At 39.1% G+C, this 26,662-nt stretch overlaps 2 long non-coding RNA genes and 1 pseudogene across 2 annotated transcripts; 2 read left to right on the forward strand and 1 right to left on the reverse strand.

The window, feature by feature from the left end:
- Nucleotides 1–5,208: 5,208 nt before the first annotated feature.
- On the reverse strand, nt 5,209–26,486 carry LOC125255475. The gene is made up of 3 exons (XR_007181911.1): nt 26,386–26,486; nt 10,030–10,085; nt 5,209–6,577 (listed from the first exon to the last, which is right to left on the reverse strand). It is a non-coding gene; the product is annotated as an uncharacterized LOC125255475 (long non-coding RNA).
- LOC125255472 overlaps nt 11,700–26,662 on the forward strand; it is a 38,067-nt pseudogene continuing 23,104 nt past the window's right edge.
- Nucleotides 15,373–17,890, forward strand: LOC125255473. The gene is made up of 4 exons (XR_007181908.1): nt 15,373–15,847; nt 16,319–16,390; nt 16,727–16,831; nt 17,618–17,890. It is a non-coding gene; the product is annotated as an uncharacterized LOC125255473 (long non-coding RNA).

Raw genomic sequence — 26,662 nt, forward strand, 5'->3', positions numbered from 1 at the left:
TGTTTTATTATGACATTTCATCAGATTCTCATTATAGGGATTTGGACTGGGTATATTTTGTAAATATTGTGTTGCTTTCTGCTTATTATAATTGATTTTTGCAAAATCTTATTTGTATTTGCAGATAATTAAAAATAATTTAAATTCCACTTGATACGGAAATGTTGATAAGGAAATAACCAAAAGCTAAAATTAAATAATTTTGCCATTATCCATTACGCTTATTTTTGTGTCATTATTTATATGTCCTTCATTTAAAACATCTAGATATGAAAGTCAGGAAAATGATGAGGGGTGTTTGTGTGGCTGCTCTCAATTCAATTGCAGCAAACCTATATACTGTATATATTAGGACTGTTAAAATAAACGCATGCGATTATTATTATTATTATTTTCAGTTTAATGCATTAAAAAATTAACACAATTAACACAGCATCCATTTTTCCAGTATAATTTGGCTAGCGTTACATTATAGAGGGTATGCATTGACGCCACTTTCCCGCTGGAACACGCTCTCTCTCAGCTGGACTGAGTGGCAAAAGAGCCTGAGGCATGAAGGGATTTAATAAGGGAAACTGCAAAAACGCAAGTAAAACAAAGATTACGCTAAAGGTTGGGCCCGATATATATCAACACTTATGGATATTGACATGCAGCAAGGATGTTTCCTGGCACTTAGATGTGCCTGATTTCGACACCGGGGAAATACATAAAGCAAATATGCCTGTGAATGCTTTATAAATACAAAATAGGTAGGTCTAAATCCGAGTGATCACTTATATCAAGTTATATATAGCCCTAAAATTTGTATAGTTTTTGTCAGTGTTTATTTAAAAACACCCAGTTAATCAGAATAAAATGGTAAATATTTAATTGATGAGTTGTCATCACAATATATAGGGTATGGTTTTACCCCAAAATCCAACATTTTGACACAAAATGATAACTGCAAATCCAGGTTTCTTTGCCTGGAGTCCAGTTGTTTCTGTGAATTGCAGAAATCTATTTGCTTCTCTTTCTTTAGCTTCTGGCAGTCTGTAGAAATATACCTCAGATTTTGTGTCAAATCTATCTGTACAGTCAATCGCAAAGCTCTTTCCCATTTTGGATGTGTTTTGTGTGTTTTTTGCGGCATTCACGCTGAAAACCAACGCTTTTGCCAGTCAGTAGGTGTAACCGCAGTCATAATGGCCGAAGGTGAAAGGCAAGTCTTTTCAAGGGGAAAAAGAAAACAGAGATTAATAAGTGAAAATGAGTCACCAAAATCTGAATGCAACTCTTCAAATAGAAATATTTGTGTCAAATGCCAACACCAGGCTAAAAAGAATACAAAATAAACAAGGAAACTGAATTTTTGAAATACTTGTTGAAGGAAATAAAATATGAAGTTTTACATGATGTTTCTGATATAACTGACCAATATAGAGAAATTTCCTATCACAGTGAACTCACAGTAAAACTAACAGAATCAGAGTTTAACATCACAGTGGTCTTACATGGTGAGCTCACAGTATGAACACACAGTGAGTGCACTGTGACCTCACATTGACCATAGTTCACAAGTTCGCCTGCCCATTCAGTCTGAATGGTTAATGGTAAAACAAACTTGGCTTGCTGTCCTTGAAGGAGGCTCGAACCCGAGGCTCAGCTCAAGTTCAGAGTTAATCCCCCTATAACAGTACTGCATAGAGGGAGAATAAGAGAAATAGAGGAGGAGATGGGGAGGAGGAGGGATGCTGGAAGAATTGTCGCTGGGATTACGCAGTGACTGCTGCTTATATGCGCTCATAACTGTCAATGATGATTGACAGGACTGAATGTTTAGGCTCCTCCTGAACCTACGTTTGGAACTACATTATGAGCGTACAGTGAGTGCAGTGACAGTGATCAACTAAAAATGCACTGTGACCTCACACTGACATATAGTATGGGCCCAAAGCCGAATACCTTATTTGGAAAGTCACGGATAATGGCTTCAAAACGAATAACGAATAATTCTGCTGAATAATATTCGGCTGAGGCCAAAACAATCTCTCCTCGAGTTTGCTGGATAACAGGTGAGCCAGGGGATCATAGCACGATACATAAACCACTAAAATCACTACGCAATGAGTGTGTGAAGCGAATGCGAGTAAACTTTATGAATGAAATGAGCACAAATAAAATAACCGCGTTGCTGTTGCTCCGTCTCTCTGAAATCAGAGTTTGACAGGAGTAATATCGACTAAAATACATCATACACATGTTCTACTGTTCAGTATGTATATGTAATTGATGTAAACCTTGCACGATATGATACACGAATGAATGGAATTAGCACGGCATGATCGCAAATCAAATAGCTCTCCATCTCTGTGCATCTCTGAGAAACAAGCTCTCTTTCAAGATAATCAACTAAAATGCATACACTTTCTACTAAGTCAACACGTTTGCAACTTTATCTGTTGCTGACTGGCTGTCCTCACAGTCCCTCACACTTTTACTCAGGGTTCGAAATGACTTAGGACTCTTGGGGGGTCCCCTAAAATTTAATTATTAAAGGTTCTGAAGGCCCCCCTCCCCCACCTCTTTGTTAAAAAAATATAGATTAATAGTAAATAGATATATTTAGTTATATTTGTATATTAGATATAATTAACAAACAGATTGTCTCTTTCAGGGGCATCATGCACTCATAATTTTTGAGGGGGCACGAGTTATTTATTTATTTATTTATTTTTTCAAACTGAATTATCATGAAATATCTTAATTCTCACCTTTATAGATTATGATCTATAGTGGGCGATGGTCAAATTAACCTAATAATGTAATATGCATAAAAAACCTGTCTGTTTACTTAATTAACAGATATGGATGTCATGCCATAACATATTTTTAATACGACTGAGTTTATATATATATATTTATATATTTAACATTGCAAGTTAATGTAAATAAAAACATTGCAAGTTACATCATCAAAGAACATTTTCACTGACAGTCTAGTTCTAGCACTCTCAAAAACTCCCATTAAAATCACTGAAAGCATTTTTTCTCATTGGAATATGTAAATTGATTATATGTCTGTTGTTGTTCTTGCGTTTTATTCTGAATTGATATATTGGGCGCTATTTTAACGATCTAAACGCAAAGTGTAAAGCGCACGGCGCAGGTGCACTCAGGGCGTGTCCAAATCCACTTTTGCTATTTTAACGACGGAAAAACGGTCCGTGCGCCGGGGCGCATTTTTGAAATGGGTTGTCCCTATTCTCTTAATGAGTAATGGGCGTAACGTTCAATAAACCAATCAGAGAGTCATCTCCCATTCCCTTTAAGAGCGAGATGCGCTCGCGCCATGGCGGATTGCTATTTACATGGCGTACACGCGATGAGTCAGTTAATATATATGTGTGTGTATTGGCACGATTGTTCAATTAATTAGCCAATTTCATTCATCATTATAAGTAGTAATAGGCTGAATTGAAAATAGGTAGCCTAATTCTAATACACGCAATGACTATTCACCATTACATTTTTATATTTATGTACACAATAATATTCTTTTACACTGTAATCCTTTTGTTTTTAATATTTGGCATGTTTGTGTGATGGGCATCCCTGTGTGTAATAAGCAAAGTCAACGCTCACTGTGGATGCGCCCAGAGGTGCAGTTTCTACCAACGCGCTCTAACAAAAAAATATTGCGCCATTGACTTTAGACTTTAGACCAGGTTTGAGTTGGTCTATGGCGCAGTCTATTTTCAGCTCCTTAAAATAGCAATGCCCCGGCAATGCGCCTGAACACACCTCTTTTTTAGACCAGCACGCCCATGGGCGCACTTACTGGCGCAAATGCATTTAATAATTTAAGGACGTGGCGCTGAACGGGAAAACGCGAACGGCGCCGGACGCAAACTAGCAAACACACTTGCGCTGCGCCTTGCGTCGCATTGCGCCGGGTGTATTATAGGGCCCATTATGTTATTTGTTATGTGTTAAAAATAATCAAAAGTTGATCAAAAAAAATCACTGAAGCTGTTTATACTGTGAAATTAATATCTTACCGATTCGTACACATATTTGCACTTTGTTCAGTCAGCGAGCGAGTGAAGAAAACACGGCATTTTAGCGATGACTCATCTGAACACCTCTGATTGGTCATTGCATTCATAAGCTCAACAGCATCGTGTGTGATTGGTTATACAGTCTATGGTTATAATGCAGAGCTTTACAAACGTGTCTGTCTCTGGCTCAGCACCAGCCAGCAAATGCAGATAAGCACATTACCCTTGAAAAAAGTCGGTGATCTTTCTTTTTACTCTTTTTCTCTTCATGTGCAGGATTCTAAATTAAGAAAAATAATTAGCTTCCTAGATAGCTTACCAAGCTCTCATGTACTGTACATTCATGCTCAAATCACATTCACTTTAATCAACTCACAGACTTGAATTAAGTCCTGATTTATCTTTCGTAATCACTGACTTGACAAGTAGGTTGTTAAGCTAGCTTTGAATAACTAGTCTAGCTGCTAGGTCTGCTGTTAGCTGGCAGATCATTACTAATCTAATCATTACACTGGGTATCTAATGCAACTTTTGATATAGGAACTCGAACTCCTAATATTTTACTATAAGCAATTATGGAGATATAAACACAATTGAAGCCCTTACAGGATTTTCATTCAGGATTTCACTCTTTGTGATGTCTCGTTTTGCCGCGTTTATCTAGTACGTGTCTGCGGGAGCACCACAACAACAATCTGTGACGCTGTAGGAACTCACTCGGCTAATAGCTGCCCTGATTGCTGCCTCGCGCTAGGAAATAAATTAATTACTGTTATAAATACAAAACGTCACTAAAACCTATAATTTTCACAATCATTTTTAACGTTAAAATATATTGGTCAGGGACCCCCCAAAATCCAAAAATGAATTCTTATGGGGGTCTTATGGCTTATGACTTATGGAGGGTCCGTGATATATATATATATATATATATATATATATATATATATATATATATATATATATATATATATATATATATATATATGGCACTTATTGTCAAGGAAAGCAAAAAAAAATAAAAAATAAAAATAAAATTGGCATTAACCATTATACTTCTTTGTCTCATTATTTGGTTACACTTTATTTAAATGTGTGTTATTTAATGTAATTAGCTGGGTTTCTCGCATCGAGAGACACTGCTCAATTAATTATCTGCCTGGCCAGTCTTCTCATCAGTCTTTTATACTCAAACAGTTCACTGCTGATGTTCAATTCTCATCTGTTGTCATCAGTTGGAGAGCTGCCAAGTCTTCCACATTCCTTTTAAGGTGTTTCTGAAGTAGCGTTTTCTCCTGTTAGCTCTCCTTTTGGCTCTTCTCCTCTGTGTCCGTCTCCATTTTGTCTGTAAAATATGCCTTATCTACAGCATTACAATTTCCTTTTATCTAATACATAAATGTTCTCTGCTTTGTTACTTTAATATAAATTTTGTACTATACACTACAGTTTAATATTTATTTTTAACATAAACATACACTGTATGTAAAACAACCATATACAAATCACTGCAACATGGTTAAGTATACATGCATACATAATAGCAATTAATATCATTCTTATACATAGTTTTGTTTTCTACATTCCATCATTTCAATAAATGTTTTATGCATCATCACTAACTGGATTAGATAAAGCTACTACAAAGAAAAAAAACAACAACTTTAAACAAAATAGAGTAATTGCATAATCATCATATCCATCAACATTATACATATAAGTACTGAGTAATATTAATTAAGCACATGTACTTAATTGGGTTAGGGTAGGATTAGGGTTTGGTTTAGGGTTAGTTTCATGTAATTATGCCTTATTTATGGTTATTACTATAGTAAATACAAGTAACGTGTAACATGGACACATTAAAATAAAGGGTTACCCATCATTTTTATGTAACTTAATTTGTGTATGGAATAAACATTTGAGTAAGTCAGGGTGTCTGATTCAATTGCAGCAAGCTCACCATTTTTTTTATTTTTTTCTTAAGTTGGGAACTGTCTGGAGTGTCAGCTTTCTCACTTTCAAATGTCTTTCAGCTGTCCTATACGCCGAGTTTCTTTTGGTCTGCCATGGTTTCTTTTTCCCTGTGGTGTTCAGTAGAGTGCTCTCCTGACTCCTGAGCAAAGAGTTAGGCGACTTTCTGCAGACGTGACAGAACCATCTCCAGCAGTGCAGATGTATAATTTGAGATAGTTATCATCCCTGCTCTGCTCAGTAGATCTTTGTTGGTGATAGTATTGGGACAAAAAATCTCTAATAAGCGCCCGAGGCATTTGCTTTGAAAGATGTCAGGTGAATCGGTGAATTTCACTGCCAAATCAGAAGCGCAATAGAACAGCTTTTTAAATTAAGTCACCAGTAAATTGTATGGCTCCTACAGTAAATGTTGTATTGGCTTATATATGTTTTATTTTACCAGTTGTGGAATCCAACCATTCAACCATCTGAGGTAACATAGTTAGCCTAATTTACTGAGTATTTCGTCATCTGTCTTCTGTCATCTGCTTCCCACTTCCCGGTCTTCACCATCACTCCTGCAAAGAGACATTACCAGTCAGCTAAGTCATCTATACATATCTGAACTGTTATACTCACTAGTCTGCATTCCCGTCCAGTTCAGTCCCACTGTTATAAATAAACTGTTGTTTCAACTTGCCTGTCTGAACCTCAAGCTGGAGAAATGAGTTCAATACCACCTCCGTACACTTCCTGGGTTATGTCATTGACCAACATGGCATCTAGATGGACCAGAGGAAGGTGCAAACTATCAGGAACTGAACTCAACGTCAAGGAACTACAACGCTTTCTGGGATTTTCCAACTTCTACAGAAAGTTAACAATTACAGCCTGCTCAGTTCTCCTCTGACATCACTTCTCAAAGGCAGGCCCAAGTCTCTGTCCTAGAACCCATCTGACCTGGAAGCTTTTCTTTGCCTCAGAGAAGACTTCCAAGCTGCTCAGATCCTGGTGCATCCTGATCCAGATTTTTCCTTCATCATCAAGGTGGATGCCTCTACCACCGGGGTCGGAGCAGTTTTCGCACAGCGGCAGGGTGATCTTCCACGCCTCCTTGTTCTTCACCCGATTCAATTTCATGGTCTCATATCATCCTGGTCATAAGAACTGTATGGCAGATGCCCATTCACGTCTCTATCAACCCGATCCTGAGCCTAGTTCTCCAAAAAAAAAAAAAAAAAAAAAGCTACACAGTGACTCCGATCCTACGCTCTGCAGGGAGGTCCTGAGGGGCTACTCTACCTACCACCAGCCTATCATCTGTCCCTCATGGACTCAGCTCACACGTCTCCGGGCTCTGGACAGCCAGGTAGTCAGCATACCCTCTTGCTCTTACGTCATCACTACTGGTGGCCCACCGTGGCTCAGGATATCTCCTGATACATCAAGGGGTGCTCAGTTTTTGCCATTACCAACACTCCCCACAAACTCCCAGAGGGGAAGCTGGTTTATCTGCCTATTCCACATCGTCCATGGTCAAACCTGGGGATTGACTTCAAGACCGACCTTCCACAATCTGAAAACAATACTGTTATGGTCAGTGGCTTGGTCTGTGTCTTGTTTTTTCTTGTTTTGCCCCTCCCTTGTTTGTCTTGGCGTTGCTCTATCTTTTTGGAGTGTGTATGCTCTCTCTCTCTCTCTTAGGTGGATGCACCTGTTCGTGATTTGAGAAGTTGATTGAGCTTACTGAAATACACCAACGAGGAGGAGAAGGTTACAGACGACAGATTTTGTGGGCTAGCCAACAAACAATGTCTTTATCTTTGTTTTGCTTTTTTTTCCCCCCTTTTGTAAATTGTTGTCTGTTCTGTTAAATTATTTACTTGATGGTTATGTTTATTATTATTGTGGTGTTTGTTATGAGTGAGTGAATAAATAGATTTGATTAATAGATTCCGCCATTAGATTCCTCCATTCAGTCATTCTTGTTTATGTTACGCACTCTCTCTTCGAGCTGATATTTGTATTGTAACAATACCTGTGTTCATCACTGATCGCTTTTCCAAGGCTTGTAAACTCATCCCTCTGAAAGGTCTACCTACTGCATTTGAAGCTGCAGAAGCCCTCTTTCAAATGTGTTCTTCCACTTCGGCCTACCAGAGGACATTTGTATCAGATCGTGGTCCCCAATTCATCTCACGGGTATGGCAAGCATTCTTCGAACTCCTGGGAATTTCTGTAGCCTCTCCTCCAGTTACCACCCGCAAACTAACGGGCAGACTGATCGGAAGATCCAGGAGATCAAGAGGTACCTGAAGTCCTACTGCCAACTGCAGAACCAATATAGTTGGAGCCAGTTCCTCCCCTGGACGGAGTACGGCCAGAACTGTCAAACACTGGTTCCAGCAGAGCGAGAGGGTGTGGGACTCGGCTCACGTTGTGACGATTTTGTGTGTACTAAGAGGGATGCCAGCCTGGCAAATCATCCAGACAAATTTTAAGTTCTCAGCAATTAAACCATCCACAAAGGAATCTAATAAATGTCCTCATCAATTTATATGATCCCTATCTTATCCTGTTTCTTTAGTTTAGTTTTTGTTTTTTTCACAAATTCAAATGACCCTTCACAACCCAAAGCAAGTAAAAAAAAACATATATTCACATATTCAAGAAGTGCAATACAAAGTTCATAATACCCATACACATATTCCATCAGTACAATAAATCCATACATAGCAAATGAACACCAATATACAAAGCATTTACAAATTCATAGCTACTCAGTCCCTGCAGCATACTTTTACGAATGACCATTTAACGTGTAGGAAGTTTTTAGCTTGGATCAAAGTCTTTTAGGAATGCCCGTGGAGCGTTTGTATTGTCCATAACTTGAAACGTATCCAGTTCAAATGAAAGAACTAAAATCCTCCCCTAAATACAGATAAATGAAATATAATTAGCACAAAAACAAAATAACAATCAAATTTACAACATCCCATAAAGATAAACAGTAGCAAAAGAAAATTAAACTTACACTTTCCCTAGCATGACTGGTTTACCGTCAGTCTCCGTTTACATCAGGATAGGTGCACAATATCTCTCCGTACACGGCTTCAACAAACATTTCATCCACAGCAGGAGATTCAAAGCATCAACAAGAGTAAAATGCCAAGGTGTCTCCTAACACCAGACATTTTCTTTTTCCGCTGGGGAGAATGACGTCACATGTACTGGCTCCTTATTTAAAGGAGAACAACCACTTATTAGCGGAGTTCATCAAATGAAATTCGCTACATTGTGATATCCAACAGGCTGTGCAGAGACACAAGAGGCAGACTGACACCTGAAGAACACAGACCCCTTGCTACCAACCAGGTCAGAAGGTGTAGCTCTCGACATGGGACATCTCTCTCCGCCTCCCCTGCTGTAAGCTGAGTGCCTGTTACATAGGTCCATTCACTGTGCAGAGGCAGATCAACGAGGTCACCTACAGGCTCAATCTTCCACCACACTACTGGATTTCACCATCTTTCCATGTGTCACTCCTCAAACCTCACTCTGAAACTTTGTTGTCTCCCTTCACACAATTTGGTGGCGAGAAAGTTATCTACAGGGTCAGGGCCGCCCTCAACTTGCGGCAGCGGGGCCAGAGAATTGAATACCTCATTGATTGGGAGGACTACGGCCATGAGGATCAATCCTGGGTTACCCGTGATGACATTCTGGATCCGGCTGTTCTCACCCAACTTCACACTGAACACACAGATCACCCAGCTCCTAGGGTGTCGAAGTAGGCCCCGTCGTCGCACCATCCAGCCATCAGGAGCTGCCCGTGGAGGAGGGGGTTGAGTCTCAGCCATCTCAGACCACAATCAACCCATCGTCACCAGATCATCACGCTTCGCCCACTTGTTCACTCTCCCTGGAATTCTGATTCACCGCATCAATGCACACCATAAATACAGTCACAACCTGCACTTCTTTGTCAATCTTGTCTCTGTACACGAACAGACTCCTTCACGATACTAACCTGTACTGCTGTGGATTCTCGTCATCTGTCTTCCGTCATCTGTCGTCTGCTTCATCCTGTAATGCAGAGTTGAAATGTTATTGCCCAGAAAAACAAATGTGTAGAGAATGTGTAGAGCTCGAGGAAATGATGCACGTGCAAGGCGAGAGCTGGCATATATTCCCCGGGTTTAATAAAATGACTTATACATCGTCACACTCGTCCGCATACATGGGGATGAGTGAGAGAAAAGGATACAAATAAACATTCAACTTAGGTCACAAATAGAAAAAGTAAAGTAAACGGGAAAAGAGTACAAAGTCGACAGAGCGGTTATCTCTTCTCCTGCACTGTTCGCATTCTCTTACAGCCGCGCACACATTATGCACATGCGCAGTTCACATTCTACCTCTAATTACTATAAATGCTCTAAGTGACTGTTACAATCCCAGTTCCTGGTCATCACCATCACTCCAGCAAAGATTATCATTACCAGTCAGCCAAGTCATCTACCCAGGTGAAAAAAAAGTACACTTCTATAATGTACTTAAAGTGCTTGATTCTCGCACACTAATTTTGTACTTAATATATTAAAAAATCATCTTTAGTACTACTTAAGATCATCTTAAGAACATCTAAGTGTACTCAACTGTGCTATTTTGAGACACCATGAAATATGAACTAAAATGTGCTTTTAATATACTATCTCTGTATTTAAAAAATATATATTTAGCTACCACTTGTAGTACACTATGGGCTCAAATGTACTATAAGTGCTATCTAAATACATTTACACCTTGAGTCATGCAAAACATTAAAATATATAAAAGGATTGATTTACCGTTTTTTAATTGGGAAACACCAAAACTCTATTTATGTAACTCAAAATTAATCATTTATATTGCATTATTATCTGAAAAAATTTGTCTGGAATTAGTTCTGGACCAGACAGGACAATTTAGCTCACTTGATCTCACTTTCTATACACACACAACAAGAGACTGTTGAGTGAAGAACCATTTTATAGTTTAAAGAACCTTTCTGTGCTTCAAAGAACCTTTTTTGCAATGGAAACGTTCTTTGGATATAAAGGTTCTTCATGGAACAATACACCCTGCCGAAGAACCATTTAAGAACCTTTATTTTTAAATATTGCAGTTTTAGATGCTTTTGTTGTGAATAAACTGGCTTACAAAAGTTATTAAACTGGCACTGTGTTTTGGGCATTTAGAAAGAAAGCTTGCATCTTTCCAACTATAATCGTGTATATATGATGATTGTGTGCTGGAAAAAGCCTAGGTTAAACAGACTCGCTACAGACACCATCATCAGCTTCAGTTCAAAATTCCTCATTTATTTACACATTATACACATGGCAGTTTGGCCTATGTGCTTATTATTTAAAAATCCACAACCATACACCACATAGCAAATATGTATCTCTTCTAAATACTTTTCTTGGACAGCTCTTGATATCTGTTTATTGACTATTTTGAGTTCATAAACAACAATGTGGGTGATTTTTTAGATTTAATTCAATAAATAAATATGCATTCTGTGTATTTAATAACTTTGTAATTACTTGAACATTCTCTTATACTTCATTTTTCTTGAATGTACTCATTTCCTCTTTTTCAAATTGTATTTCCTCTTTAGTTAGATGCTTCCACCCCTTTTTTTTTTTTTTTTTTTTACATCAGTGAACCACCTCTAGGACTCATCTTCTCTTTCATGTATTGGCTTCTACATTTGACAGGTTACAATGGACCACAAGTTCTGTATCAGATTGTACATCTTTTGTGGTAAGTCTTTTATTACGTATTTGTTATTTTGTAACACACGGTCACTACCTCAATAGCTGTCTATTTCCACTCTCTGTTGGCCTTCTTGTGTTGCAAGTCTACAATTGTAATCAGTGAGTGGCAATAAGATACTTTAAAATTAACTAGTTACATGATCTAGCCAGGTAAAAGCTGCTTTACATTCTCTTAATATTTTTTTTTATTTGTTATTTGTTAAAAACTAAAGCTGTTAAAAATGCATAGCAATAATCATGTTGTACATGAATAGATGGATGAGTGATTTAAAAAAAAAAAACTGTCATAGGAATTATGTTTAAAGCTTTTACAGTTTTGTTTTACTGTAAATTTACAGTTACTCAACATTCAGAAACACTGTTGATCATAAGACATTAGACACATCTAATTTTAGACAGCCTCGTGAGTTAAAAACCTTGACAATCTTTCAAATGTTATAGCATATATTATATTGTGAACAGACATATGATAGAGATGAAGATAAAAAAGTCCTTTTAGGCAAGAACAAACATCAATAAATGTGAACTTTTTTAAATGCTCTCTCATCTAATTCTGACTCATATGTTCACACATATGTTGCACGCATTAAAACATGCATCTACGAAAATAGCACTGCAAAAACTAAAACTCAACTCAAACTCAACTCAAATGCACTTGACAGCTTTCTTTTCTTTTCTTTTCTTTTCTTTTTTTTAATCTTTTTTTTTTTTTTTTTATGTTACAAAACATTTTTATGTTATCTTATTACATAATTGCCTTTATTGGTGCTACACAGTGAAATGACCAGCAGCTGCTGAACTGGCATCTGTTACTATAGAATGTATTTTAGCATGGCTGTAATGTTGTATTGACCAATCAGCAAACAATATTTCAATTGTAAAATGACAGTTTCTAGTTAGTAATTCAGTCTTTTTTTTTTTTTTTTTATCACTTCTGAACACTTAAGCGTCTCAGTCGGTGATGGCTTTTAACATTGATCCTGTTACCTGGAAAACCTTCACTGTGCCTTCACCTTCACAGAGTCAAAATGTTGCCTTTGGCTATAAGGTGATACAGAAAGACACAAGGTGAGAGCAACATAACCACAGAAAAAGGGGGGAACTTCCTTTAAATGACATCTTGGTCTATTTCTGCCATGTATGAGCTTTCTGCTTTCACACATTGCCCACATTCAAACATGCATCTATGAGAAAAACACTGCAAAAAATAACTCAAATGCACATGACAACATTTCGCATATTAATATATTCAGAATGAAAAACAATTACACTTAAGAGGAAACCAAACAAACTAAAGCTTTTGGTTAGACACAATGACTACATTCACAGTGTAACATGACCTTGTCCCACCCACATACAATGGTTCCAACACCCATGGGTTCCAATGAAATCAAAAGTAGTATCAAAAAAGTTGCCCATTTTTACCTTAAAGGTACAATGTGAAAATTTTAGGAGGATCTATTGACAGAAATGCAATATAATATACATAACTATGTATGTGGTGTAAAAAGAGCTTATATAATGAACCATTATGTTTTTATTACCTTAGAATGAGCCATTTCTTTTTTAATACACTGTAGGTCCCCTTACATGTTAGTCGCCATTTTGTGCCGACATGTTTCTACAGTAGCCCTAAAAAAACAAACTGCTCTACAGAGCGTGTTTGCTTGACTGGCTACTCTCTTCTGTCTCAGACGAAAAACTTTACACTCTGCACCTTTAAACTATTTCTCATTGCCATTTAAAGAGAGTTCATTCAAACATTAATGTCATCATTCACTCACCCTCTTGCCATTCTAGACCAATAATCTGCTGTGGAACACAAAAGAAGATGAAAGACAAACTCAGTCACCATTATCTTTATTGTATGGAAAAAAGATGTAATGAAAGTGACTGGTTACTAAGCCTGTCATTCTGCTTAACATCTCCTTTTGTGTTCCACAGAAGAAAGTCAGTCATGCAGGTTTGGAACGACATGAGGGTCAGTAAATGACAAAAAAATAAAAAAATAAAAAAATGGTGAAATATCTCTTTGTCCAAATGGTGAAAAATCGCATATTATTATTATACTACATTAAATTTGTAATTGATTGCAGTGTGCACTTAAGCCATTAGCGGCCACTGACAGGACTTTGCTGGACTCCCTAAGAATACCAAGTGGGCATATTAGGATGAGCCAGTTTCAGCCAACCCTTTTCCTAGAGGCATACTGTTGTGGCAAATTCGATGTTTCTTCAGTTCTGGTCTCAATGAAAACTCTCAGAGTTGACCCTTGTGAAAAAGAAGTGCACTTAATTGTATTGAAAGTGTACTTTGTGTGTACTTAGTATACTTTTTAAAAATTGCACTTGCAGATAATACAATATAAATAAAATTAAAGGCCACTTAAGTGTACTTAAATAGAATATACTTTAATGACAATATTTATTATCATGCTTAAGTGCACTTTTTAAAAATGCACTTTGTAATAATGTCAAATTAAGTTGTACTTAAAGAAAGTACACTTTAATGAAAATATTTATTAACACGCTTAAGTGCACTTTTTAAAAATGCCCTTTGTAATAATGTCAAATTAAGTTGTACTTAAAGAAAGTACACTTAAATGACAATATTTACTAACATGCTTGAGTGCACTTTTTAAAAATACACTTTGTAATAATGTCTAATTAAGTTGTACTTAAATAAAGTACACTTTAATGACAATATTTATTATCATGCTTAAGTGCACTTTTTAAAAATGCACTTTGTAATAATGTCAAATTAAGCTGTACTTAAAGAAAGTACACTTAAATGACAATATTTACTAACACGCTTGAGTGCACTTTTTAAAAATACACTTTGTAATAATGACTTATTAATTGTACTTACAGAAAGTAAACTTTAATGACAATATTTATTAACACACTTGAGTGCACTTTTTAAAAATGCACTTTGTAATAATGACTTATTAAGATGTACTTAAAAAAAGTACACTTTAATAGCAATATTTATTAACACGCTTAAGTGCAGTTTTTAAAAATGCACTTTGTAATAATGACTTATTAAGTTGTACTTAAAGAAAGTAGACTTAAATGACAATATTTATTAACACTTTTTTAAAAATGCACTTTGTAATAATGACTTATTAAGTTGTACTTGAAGAAAGTACACTTTCATGACAATATTTCTAAACATGCTTAAGAGCACTTTTTAAAAATGCACTTAATTTTTACCTAATTATGACTTTATAGTGTTTTAAATAAGTAAACTTATTCTGATGTATTGACTTATATATTAAAGCACATGAAAAATAATTTATTTTAATTTCAACTTAAGTGTGTTGTCCAAGATGACATTTGTTAATGTATTTTAAATGTGCTTAGTCTTTAATAAATACTGTGTGCATTAATACACTTGAAATTTATTTTTCTGAATTTCAAAACACTTGCTTATACAGTGTATAATCCTGTACAACTTATTGTTGAAATTTTTATCACCAGCTCCTGCTCTAAACTCGACTAGTGTCAGTTTTCTACATAATATTTGACATAAAATGTTTTTTTTTTTTTTTACGGAGTGCTGTATTTGTGATACTTAATGCAACAGTGCTGTACTTTACATATCTGTATAATACTTATAATATCATTGTTGTTCTAAGTTGATTAAACCTATTTAATTGCAAGCAAAAGTTTAACAGATCTAAAAAATAATTTGAATTCATATTCAGTTAAAATACATTTAATTTTAATCAGACTAAACTATAAAATAATTGAATTTCAGTTAGGTGAATGAGTCAAGTTCTGTAAACTTACAGTCTAACTACAACAATGAATTAGAAAAACTTCCAACTTGAACAAATTTAATCATGCGCATGCGCCACAATACAACGTCATGACGGCGCATTACTTCACCAGAGTTTGAAAAATGCACCTTCAGCCATCTTTCTGTGATCGCGATGCGCGAGGCAACTTTGCTGATCAAAGAAGAAAACAAAGGAGCGCACGTTTGGATGACTACAGATGAGACGTTATGTATTACAAATAAGTAAGTATCTTTATATTGATATATGCTCTCTTCATTTTTATTTTTTCACCGGAACATAGCAGTTCTTATGAGTGTAACTTATTTAGTTTAATCGCAATATGGAGGTGAATTAATCATGTTTCCTGTAATTTATTTATGATTGCATTATAATAATTTCTTATACAATATGAACGTGGTCGCGTGTGTGGGCTTGTTCAAAGAATTTGGCTGCTGAAAATATATTTTAATTGAACTCTGACTTTTTAAATCATTTTAAATGACTTTAAGTTAAATTTGCAGAACTAAATTCAAAGATCTGATCTTGTAACATTTAAAGACAATTATATACATTTAATCGCTATTATAACCACCAGTAATGCTTATAATCTATTTTCTTTTTGCATTTGAAAAGTTAGTTGTTCAATTACTGTTTGTGTTTGTAATATGTAATATGTTTGTGCTTATCTGTTGTTTTATATATTCATTTTGTAGGATCAGTACAGATTTGTTATTGGAGATACAGTGCAAGCTGTGTGGAATCAAAGACCTGTATGTATTGATGAGGTGATGTTCCATGTTTTTCCATTAATTCAGCCACCCTGATCACACACTACAAGCTAAAACACTGCCATCAACTGTCCTTATAGCTTTTAAATGCTTTGAATCTTTTCTGTTTGCAAGTAATAAATTCTCACCTGTGCACTTACAAATCCCCATCTAATCATTATATATTTATATTTACATATAATGATATTATTATATAATTATTTCAAAGCAAAACCCCTCAATTTGCTTGGGCCTTGGGTTATTTATCTATATTTGTGTAATTGATAAAGTTATGTTTAATTCCTTGTAAAGTAGGAATAAAAATGTTTATAAAAATGTTCTCTATTTTGAAAGGCCAGTGTCAGTGAAGATGGTGTGGTCACTGGAATCCTGGTGTTTGTGGGAAATGTGAAGGAGCTTCTCCCAGGATTCTACAACAGTGTTGTCCTGATGACTGAGGTAATTCATCTTGGGTGATGCAGTTGCGGTCAAAAGTTTACTTACACCTTGCAGAATAAACTGCTTCATCAGGGAAGTACTAAATAAAGAAACAAATACAATGCTAATTTGTATGATTTGTTTGTTTTATAATAAAGTTATGATTATGTAAACTTTAGAATTACATAATCATATTTCTACTCTAAATTGTTTTTTTGAAATATAAACATTTAAATTGTAGCTGTCATAAATTATGTATTCAAACATTAAATACATAAATTAATTATAAAAAAAATATTTAAAATAAAATTATAATGAATATGTAACGTGGTGCATATAATTAGCAGAATGCTCCTCTCTATAGCTGACTAATGAGTTTATGCTGAATATGATTTTTCTGAAGTAAATGTGATGTTACGTGACATTGTTTACAAGCTGTTTCATTGACGTCTTTCCACGCGTTGAAACACTGATTGAGCGATTAAATGTGACAACTTATGGGTCAGTTGTACTGTATGTTGTAACATACCTTCAGATGTTCATTCATATTTATTTCACACTGTAACTGGTATTAAAGTGGAGGAAATTATCAGTACACAGTAAACATCTTGGCCACAGGCTTCAATCACTATCAGCAACTCTTTGCCTTTAGGGAATACCAAATGGGTTTTTATTATTTTCAAACCTACAAAGGTGGATATAAACTTTGGAGTTCTGTATATATATCTATATCTATTGATTTCATTCGATTGAACCAATTATAATAATGGACTGACTCTTACTTCTTTTTTGTTTTTTTTCCTCCAGGTATTTATTTTTTTTACTTTCTTGCCTCTTTGGAACATGTTCATTTATGCATACTGTGTAGAGGTGGTTCGCAGCTTCATGAACATTTAAGGTTTTCTGCCGATGAAGAGCTTCTGGGACATTGACATAAACAGCACTTCCCTTTCAAGGGAACTCGCGTTGCGTCGAGAAATTGACGCTGTGGGAACGCAACGCGTTATGTCGTCATGAAGCACGTGTGAAATCCGTCCAATGGAGTGACGAGACGTCAAAGGCGGGTGACGTCACGACCAGGAAACTATAAAGCACGCTCAAACAAAGCAACGCTAGCTTCTGTGTCTTCAGTAGCGCTTTGTGTGACTTGTCTGTCTTATTTGGTGTTGTTTGTGACTTATATATATCTATATATTCACTATTATGGCGGAAAAGCAATTTAGATCGTGTGTGCATCCCTGCCCTCGCTACATCACGAGTGGGGACACACACAATCTTTGTGTTGCTTGTTTGGGAGCGGAGCATGCACGGTCAGCACTCGAGGGTGCTGGCTGTGAGCATTGTGAGATGCTTCCTTTACGGACGCTCCGCTCCCGCCTGGCGCTCTTTGATGAGGGCGCTCAGGCTCGCGTTTCCCAGGGTTCGGGTCCCGCTGCTGCCGAGGCACAGCGGCGTTCTCTATCCTGGGGCTCGCAAATGGATCTATCAGAGGGGTTTGAGACGGGCCCAGCCTTATCTCAGCCCTCACCTGACAGATCCAGTGCTTTTTCTCAGTGTCTGGAAGCACGCTCTGCGGTTCCTTCCACACTGGGTCAAGCACCGATGCTCAATATGTCCAGTTCCGAGGAGCTGGATGTGGAGAGCATCGATACTGTTGAGAGTGAGGACTCGCCATCCCACTCGCCTGCTTTTGAGGAGTTGGTGGAGGTTGTGTCTCGCGCTGTTGCCAGATTAAACATCGACTGGCCAGCAGAGAAGCAGGACGTTCGTCCTAAAAGCAAGTTGGATGAACGTTTTCTGCCCTCTAGAGTGCAACCTCCGCGTCGGGGTCTCCCGTTTTTTTTCCAGATCTCCACACCGAGGTGGCGAGATCTTGGAAGAAACCAGCCTCATATCGGGTGCATAGTGCTCAGACCACGCACTATGCATCGATCGTGGGGCTTAAAGAGCACGGTTATGGGGCGATGCCAAAAGTGGAGGAGACGCTCGCGAGCTATCTCTCTCCACAGTCGGCATCGTCCCTAAAGACCCCGACGCTGCCCACTAAGCCAGTAAGAGTCACCTCTGGTTTAGTGGGCAAAGCTTATTCGGCTTCTGGTCAGGCGGCAGCATGCCTTCACACTATGGGTGTGCTGCAGGCCTATCAGGCTGAGTTATTAGGTGATATTGATGAGGGCGGGGGAATCACTCCCGACGTAGTCGATGAGCTACGTCGGGCTTCAGACCTTTCTCTCCGTGCCACCAAGGAGACGGCCAGATCCGTGGGTCGTGCTATGGCAGCACTGGTGGCTACGGAGAGGCACTTGTGGTTGAATTTGAGTTCTATTAAGGACAAAGATAAGAACTTCCTTATGGACGCCCCGCTTGCGCCCCCTGGCCTCTTCGGCGATGCTGTTAACACGGTCGTCGAGAGGTTTCAGGAAGCCAATAAGCAGGCGGCGGCGTTCCAGAAACTCCTCCCCCGTCGCTCTTTCACCCCTGGGGCTGTTCCACAACACCAGCAGCCCCAGTCATCAAAAGCCAGCTCCTCACAGCAACACCGTGCCAATCAAAAGCAGAGCGTTTCTACCCGTACCCCTCCTCAGAGATTCGGGGGGTCGGGAGGGCGCTCACAGCCGCAGCCTTCAAGGGGTAAGACGGATCTGAGGAACGTCATTATCGCCAAGAAGGCTGCAGCAAAGAAGTCCTGACGCTGCGAGTGTCAGGGCTCAAATGAGGGCAGCCCCCGCTGGAGAGAAGTGGCGCACACCTCAGTATACGGTGCCCAGTTCTCTTCAGTGCCCTCAGGGGGCCGTTCTGCCAACCCTGCCACCTCGTGTGCTTCAGGGCGCGGTGGTCCCCAGCGAGCAAACACCCAGGTGTCCGCCCGGAAACGTAGCGGCCCTGGGGCGCTCGCCCCCTCTAAGGAGGGTCTCCGAACAGTCAGCTCGGTTGCCCCCTGCTGGTGCGCCGCTTCAGGGCACCGTTTTGGCTGTTCAAATTACACCAGAGGCCAGTCTCGAGAGACTGGTTCCCTTAGTAGAATATCTGACAGCATGGAGGCTACTGCCAAATATTTCTCAATGGGTCCTGCGTACAGTCGAAAAGGGGTATGCTATTCAGTTCGGGTCTCGCCCACCCAGGTTCGCGGGGGTCCTGCCCACTGTGGTGGGCCCCGAGCAGGCTCTGGTTATGGAACAGGAGGTAAAAACTCTGTTGGAGAAGGAAGCCATAGAGCATGTACTTCCTCTCGACAGAGAAAACGGTTTTTACAGCCGTTATTTTATCGTTCCGAAGAAGGATGGGGGGTTGCGTCCCATTTTGGATCTGCGTCTGCTGAACCAGTCAGTTATGAAGCTCAAATTCAAAATGTTAACGTTGAGACAAATCGTGTCACAAATCAGGTCCGAGGACTGGTTTGTCACGATCGATCTCAAGGACGCGTATTTCCACATCTCCATCCTTCCGCATCACAGGAAGTTCCTGAGGTTCGCTTTTGGGGGCAAAGTTTACCAGTATCGGGTTCTTCCGTTCGGCCTAGCGTTATCACCCCGCACTTTCACCAAATGCATGGATGCAGCCTTGGCGCCACTGCGTTTACAGGGCATTCGCATTCTCAATTACATCGACGATTGGCTAATATTAGCTCAATCGCAACAACTTGCGGTTCGGCATCGAGATGTCGTTCTCGCCCACATGAGAAGGTTGGGGTTAAGGTTGAATGCCAAGAAGAGTGTTCTTTCTCCAGCTCAGAGAACCACTTTTCTGGGCGTGGTTTGGGACTCTGTTGTGATGCAGGCGCGTCTTTCACCTGCTCGCATAGAATCAATCCTTTCTACCGTAAACCGGATAAGGCTAGGCCAGTCACTCACTGTGAAACAATTTCAGAGACTGTTGGGTTTAATGGCGGCAGCGTCCAACGTGATTCCCTTTGGCCTGCTGTACATGAGACCCCTGCAGTGGTGGCTCAGGACCAGGGGGTTTTCTCCAAGGGGAAATCCATTTCGCATGATCAAGGTCACGCGGCGATGCCTACGTGCCCTCGACATGTGGAAGAAACCTTGGTTTTTATCCCAAGGCCCGGTATTGGGAGCTCCTTGTCGTCGCAAGATGCTAACGACAGATGCCTCCCTCACGGGTTGGGGGGCGATCCTAGACGGACGCCCAACTCAGGGTCTGTGGAGCGAACATCATCTCTCCTGGCACATCAACTGCCTGGAGATGATGGCTGTGTTCTTGGCTCTCAGAGTCTTTCTCCCAGATCTCAGGGGCCACCATGTTCTTGTCCGGTCAGACAACACATCGGTGGTTGCCTATATAAATCACCAGGGGGGTTTGCGTTCGCGTCCGCTTTACAAACTGGCGCACCAAATCCTCCTGTGGTCCCAGGGGAAGTTGCTGTCGCTTCGTGCAGCATACATCCCCGGGGTTCAAAACATAGGAGCAGACGTCCTGTCGAGGCAGGGGCTGAGGCCCGGGGAATGGAGGCTCCACCCCGAGGTGGTGGAGCAAATATGGGGGATGTTTGGCCGGGCTCAGGTGGATCTGTTTGCGTCTCGAGAGACGTCTCACTGTCCACTCTGGTTCTCCCTCACTCATCCAGCTCCTCTCGGACTGGATGCTATGGTGCAGACATGGCCGAGGCTTCGTCTGTACGCTTTTCCTCCGATTGCTCTGCTCCCGGGAGTCTTAGAGAGAATTCGCCGGGACCAAGTCCGGCTCGTCTTGATAGCCCCGCGGTGGCCGGGCAGAGTTTGGTTTTCGGACCTAGTATCTCTCCTAGACGGCTCTCCCTGGGAGATTCCAGTCAGGAGGGATCTTCTGTCTCAGGCGGAGGGCTCAATATTTCACCCTCGCCCGGAACTTTGGAATCTGTGGGCTTGGCCTCTGAGGGGACCCAGCTCATAGACTCTGGTCTCTCAGCCGAGGTTGTGGGTACCATCCTTCACTCTAGGGCTCCCTCCACGAGGAAGCTGTATGCTTTTAAATGGAAGCTGTTTTCTACTTGGTGCAGTGTTCGTCAGTTGGATCCTTTTAACTGTCCGGTTGGGGCAGTGTTGGAATTTCTGCAGGAGAGGTTCACTGCAGGGTTATCTCCGTCCACCTTAAAAGTCTATGTGGCGGCTATTGCGGCTTACCACACACCTTTGGCTGGTGGCTCTCTGGGGAGAGACCCTCTTGTCACTCGCTTCCTTCGTGGCACACTGAGGCTGAGGCCTGCGGTACGCACGAGGGTACCGGCTTGGGATTTGGCTGTGGTGCTCCAGGGCCTTTCCTTAGCTCCCTTTGAACCCATTGAGGAGGTTCCTGTTAAGTTCTTGACCTTCAAGACTCTGTTCCTTCTTGCTATCTCCTCTCTTAAAAGAATAGGAGATTTGCAAGCTCTTTCGGTTGCCCCATCGTGCTTGGAATTTGCACCCGGTATGGTGAAGGCTTTCCTTCATCCCAGACCTGGGTATGTTCCTAAGGTCCCCACCAATGTGGTGAGGCCCATAGTACTGCAAGCCTTCTGTCCTCCTCCCTTCAGGGATTCAGACCAGGAACGCCTTAATCTGCTTTGCCCAGTTCGGGCGTTGGATGCTTATGTCCACAGAGCTGCCCCGTGGCGTAAGTCGGAACAGTTGTTCATTTGTTTCGGGTCCCCTAAAAAAGGGGCCCCGGTATCTAAGCAGAGGATGAGTAAGTGGATAGTTGAGGCTATCTCACTTGCTTACGAGTCGGCCGGACTGCCATCTCCTTTGGCAGTTCGAGCCCACTCCACTAGGAGTATGGCGGCCTCTAAAGCTCTGCTCTTCGGAGCATCTTTGCAAGATGTTTGTGATGCGGCAGGCTGGTCCTCACCGCATACATTCATGAGGTTCTATGACCTTGATCTGAGCTCCACTCCTGGGGCCAGGGTTCTGTCTGGTGTTGACGAGTCACACTAGACAGGCATTGGTCATTATGGCGGCGTGGGTATTAACGTTCCCACAGCGTCAATTTCTCGACGCAACGCGAGTTCCCTTGAAAGGGAACGTCTCGGTTACGACTGTAACCTTAGTTCCCTGAAGAGGGAACGAGACGTTGCGTCGTCCTGCCATACTTCCTGCATGCTTGTCAAGCGACTACTTCAGACACTTGAAGCTAGCGTTGCTTTGTTTGAGCGTGCTTTATAGTTTCCTGGTCGTGACGTCACCCGCCTTTGACGTCTCGTCACTCCATTGGACGGATTTCACACGTGCTTCATGACGACATAACGCGTTGCGTTCCCACAGCGTCAATTTCTCGACGCAACGTCTCGTTCCCTCTTCAGGGAACTAAGGTTACAGTCGTAACCGAGACGTTTTCATACAACTTAAAAAAGGTGGTGATGGACAATTTTGGTTTTCTTGTTTTTGTGCCTTTGGAATTCATTGTTTTTTTGTTTGTTTTGTTTTTTCTTTTCAAAATTACATTCACTGTAATGCTGGAGTAAGATTTTAGAAGAAACCTTTTTTGTCCTGTTTAATGTTTGTGCTAGTAAGGGTTGCAGAGCTTATAAGTAACAAGGTTTACAAAAGGTAACACTTTACAAAAGGTCTCGCTTGTTAACATCAATTAATATATTAGATAACATTATCTAACTATGTGCATTGACTTTTTTTACAGTATTTATCAATATTTGTTAACATTAGGCAATAAAAATGTTTTTTTTCTCAAGTTAATAAAATGTATAGTTATTGTTCATGTTAGTTTACAGTGCATTATCTATTAACATATGCAACTTTTGATTTTAATAATGCATACGTAATATTAACTAGGATTTATAAATGCTTAAAGTATTTTTCATTCATAGTTCATGTTAACTAAAGTAGTTAACTAATAGAAAATTATTGTACAGTGTTACCCAAAGTTTTGAATCTTTTCTTTTCTTTACATTTTGTTTGTATTAATTCATGGGTGTTATCTTATTTATCATCTTATACAGAATGATTTTATCTGAAAATGTAAAAATGCAGAAAGATTGTGATGGTAGGTTTAGGTACCTTTGTATGTGATGGAGAAAATTATAGTGCATATAAGCCTCACTGACCTCCAGACTCTTTCTAAATGAGAGTTAAAGTGTTGTAATTGTTTGTGATTGTGTATAGTGTTTCTTGGGTTTTTCTTGTGCATCAACAAAAAGGTTTTTGTGCATTTGTTTTAGAGATTATTTTGTCAGTAAATGTAGAGGGTTTCAATTTGCATTTGTGTTGATTGTAATATTTTGAAATATACTAAATTGTAACTTCATTATTATATGTACAAAAATGTAATTACAAATGTATTAAATTATATAATAGTGTACATGTAAATTACATTAAAGTATATTTAAGTTCGCATTAATTGCTTGTCAGTACATTCGGAAGTATACTTTTACCATATTTTGAAGTACATAAAAAATTGTATTAAAGTCCTACTTAAGTGCTTTAAAAAAAATCACTCAGAAGTTCAACTTATTGCATTTAATATGAACTTAATCTGTGACATATTTGAAATTAATTACAAATAGAATGCACTTAAGCGGCTGAAAACATTACATTTAATTCACACTTAAGTGTATTGATAACTGATATTAAAATATATTTTAGTTCACATTAATTGCTTGTTAGTACATTGGGCAGTGCACTTTAACTATATTTTAAAGGCACTAGAAGCAATTACGAAGGTTGTCATAAAGTTGTATTAAAGTACCACTTAAGTTGTTCAAAAAAATCACTCTTAAGTTCAACTTATTGCATTTAATATGAACTTAATATGTGATATATTTGAAATTAAGTACAGATATAATGCACTTAAGCGATGAAAACATTACATTTAATTCACACTTAAGTGTGTTCTTTTAAAGTATATTATTTTTGCAATAAGTACACTTTATAAAAGTATACTAAAGTGCACTTTTTTTTCACAAGGGGAATGTCCAGGTCCCAGGAGTTTAACTTTATTGACAAGCAACAAAGTGAGATGCCAGCTCCACATCTAAATCTCTCTAGCCAGGGCACAGTTTTTATACATTTTTCTTATCTGTTAAAACAGTGTAAGATCCACCCCTACAGTTCTTTTCCATGATCTCATTTACAGGGGCTCTTTTCCCTTTCTCATCTTTGAGTCTCCCATGTACTCCCCAACATTTTCACCACAGTCACTTCACCAATCAAACTGCAGGTGTTGCTTATTGTAAGAGATATTTCTCTTTGTAAGGGCGGCCGGCTGCCAACTATTTTTAACATAATTTCTCATGGTGGAATTCTCCCACAGGCAAAATGAAACATTGTAGCAAACACAATCAACACTCCCCAGAGGCAAGAAGCCTTCACGACACGCTTAACATTTCATTTCACAGCCATCTGTTGTCTGGTGGAAAATTACCAGCAAAATATGCTTAGTGGCCAAGTTAACTTCTCAGACACATCTGACTAGGGCTGTAACAATTCACTCGTTTTCTCAATGCATCGATTACAAATCCTGACAATGCATATGTATCAATCTCGAAACATGTTTTTAAATCGTGAATCGTTAATAAGCGATGTAAAATGCTAAGAATCGAATTAATTGTTACTCTATGGTGATTCTGTGCTTTAAAAATACCTAAACATTAAATTACTACATGCGCGAATTGATGGAGACGTTGTGCGCCGTCATTCGTGCTCATACAGCTCTCCTTCACAGATACGCACTGCACTCTTTACCGCTTTTCACTGAAGTGCTCGCGCTCCGTCCGTAGCTCTCATCAACACCTTTTTGAGCACCCCATGTTTGAGCTTTCCTCAGGATGGCCACTGCTATTCACATGAGCAGATGACAGCTCTCTTATGCATGGATGGAGCAAACACATAATGTAAGTGTCTAAATGCATAAGCATAGTTCCAACGAACAATAAAAAATTTAACTTTATGTTGTTAAACTGAATGTGCGAAGGAAAGTGCTGAAATAACTACAACATTAACAATACTGAAATAAGAGCGCATGGTTTATCTATCAGATGCACATTAAAGTTGTGTTCGTTACTATAGCAACAGTAGATACCCAGCGCGTTTTCTGAATCATGTAAAACAGGAATATGTTCCATATAAAGAGAACAAAGCGGGCTTTGTTTGGGATGCATTTCAATAACCCTATGAATGCATATTAAAATGCAGAATCGAATCAAATTAATCAAATCGCATCGAATTTTAATGTGAATCATCTCAAATCGAATCGTTCTGAATTTGCAAAAGTCGTTCTTGAATTGAATCGAATACCAATGAATTGTAAATCGAATCAATTCGCTGTCTACCCAAAGATTCACAGCCCTACATCTAACCCTTATAGTCACATAGGCCAAGAGGCCTCAAAACACTTCTAGCTTTTATAGCAAGCAAATTAATTCTACAGTTGTTTTCTATAAGATGGATAAAATACTCTGTCAAATACCAACAGTACATTTCTTGGACAGCTCATTTCTCTAACAGACACATTTTAGGTTTTAGTCTAGAAACAAACTTATGAGTTAAATTTAAAACATGTACAGTTTACATGTCTCAAGGAACATGATTGTAAAACACTGGAGTAACCATTACTCATTCTTAAAAACCTTGTAAAAATTCACTTAAATTTACCTTTGTTCTGGGTTTGTGGCAGCTCTGCTCAGTTTCAGTACAGCTGCGAACTGGAGGAACTGTACTGATGTGAAGCTCAGAGTAGTCCGCCATCTGGTAAAGTAGTGCAACAGTGTGGTTACACATGTGAGCGCACCAGCAACACAGCAACACAGCGACAGCTACAGTGGAACAGTGTGACAGGGTTTAATCCATTAACACAATCTGTAAAGTATAAGAATATGAACTGCCACCAACAAAGTGTAACAATGGGTTTGGGTTATGTTTGTTTTCATGA

Source organism: Megalobrama amblycephala, linkage group LG20 (assembly GCF_018812025.1).
Source record: "Megalobrama amblycephala isolate DHTTF-2021 linkage group LG20, ASM1881202v1, whole genome shotgun sequence".
NCBI classification, from domain to species: Eukaryota; Metazoa; Chordata; class Actinopteri; order Cypriniformes; family Xenocyprididae; genus Megalobrama; species Megalobrama amblycephala.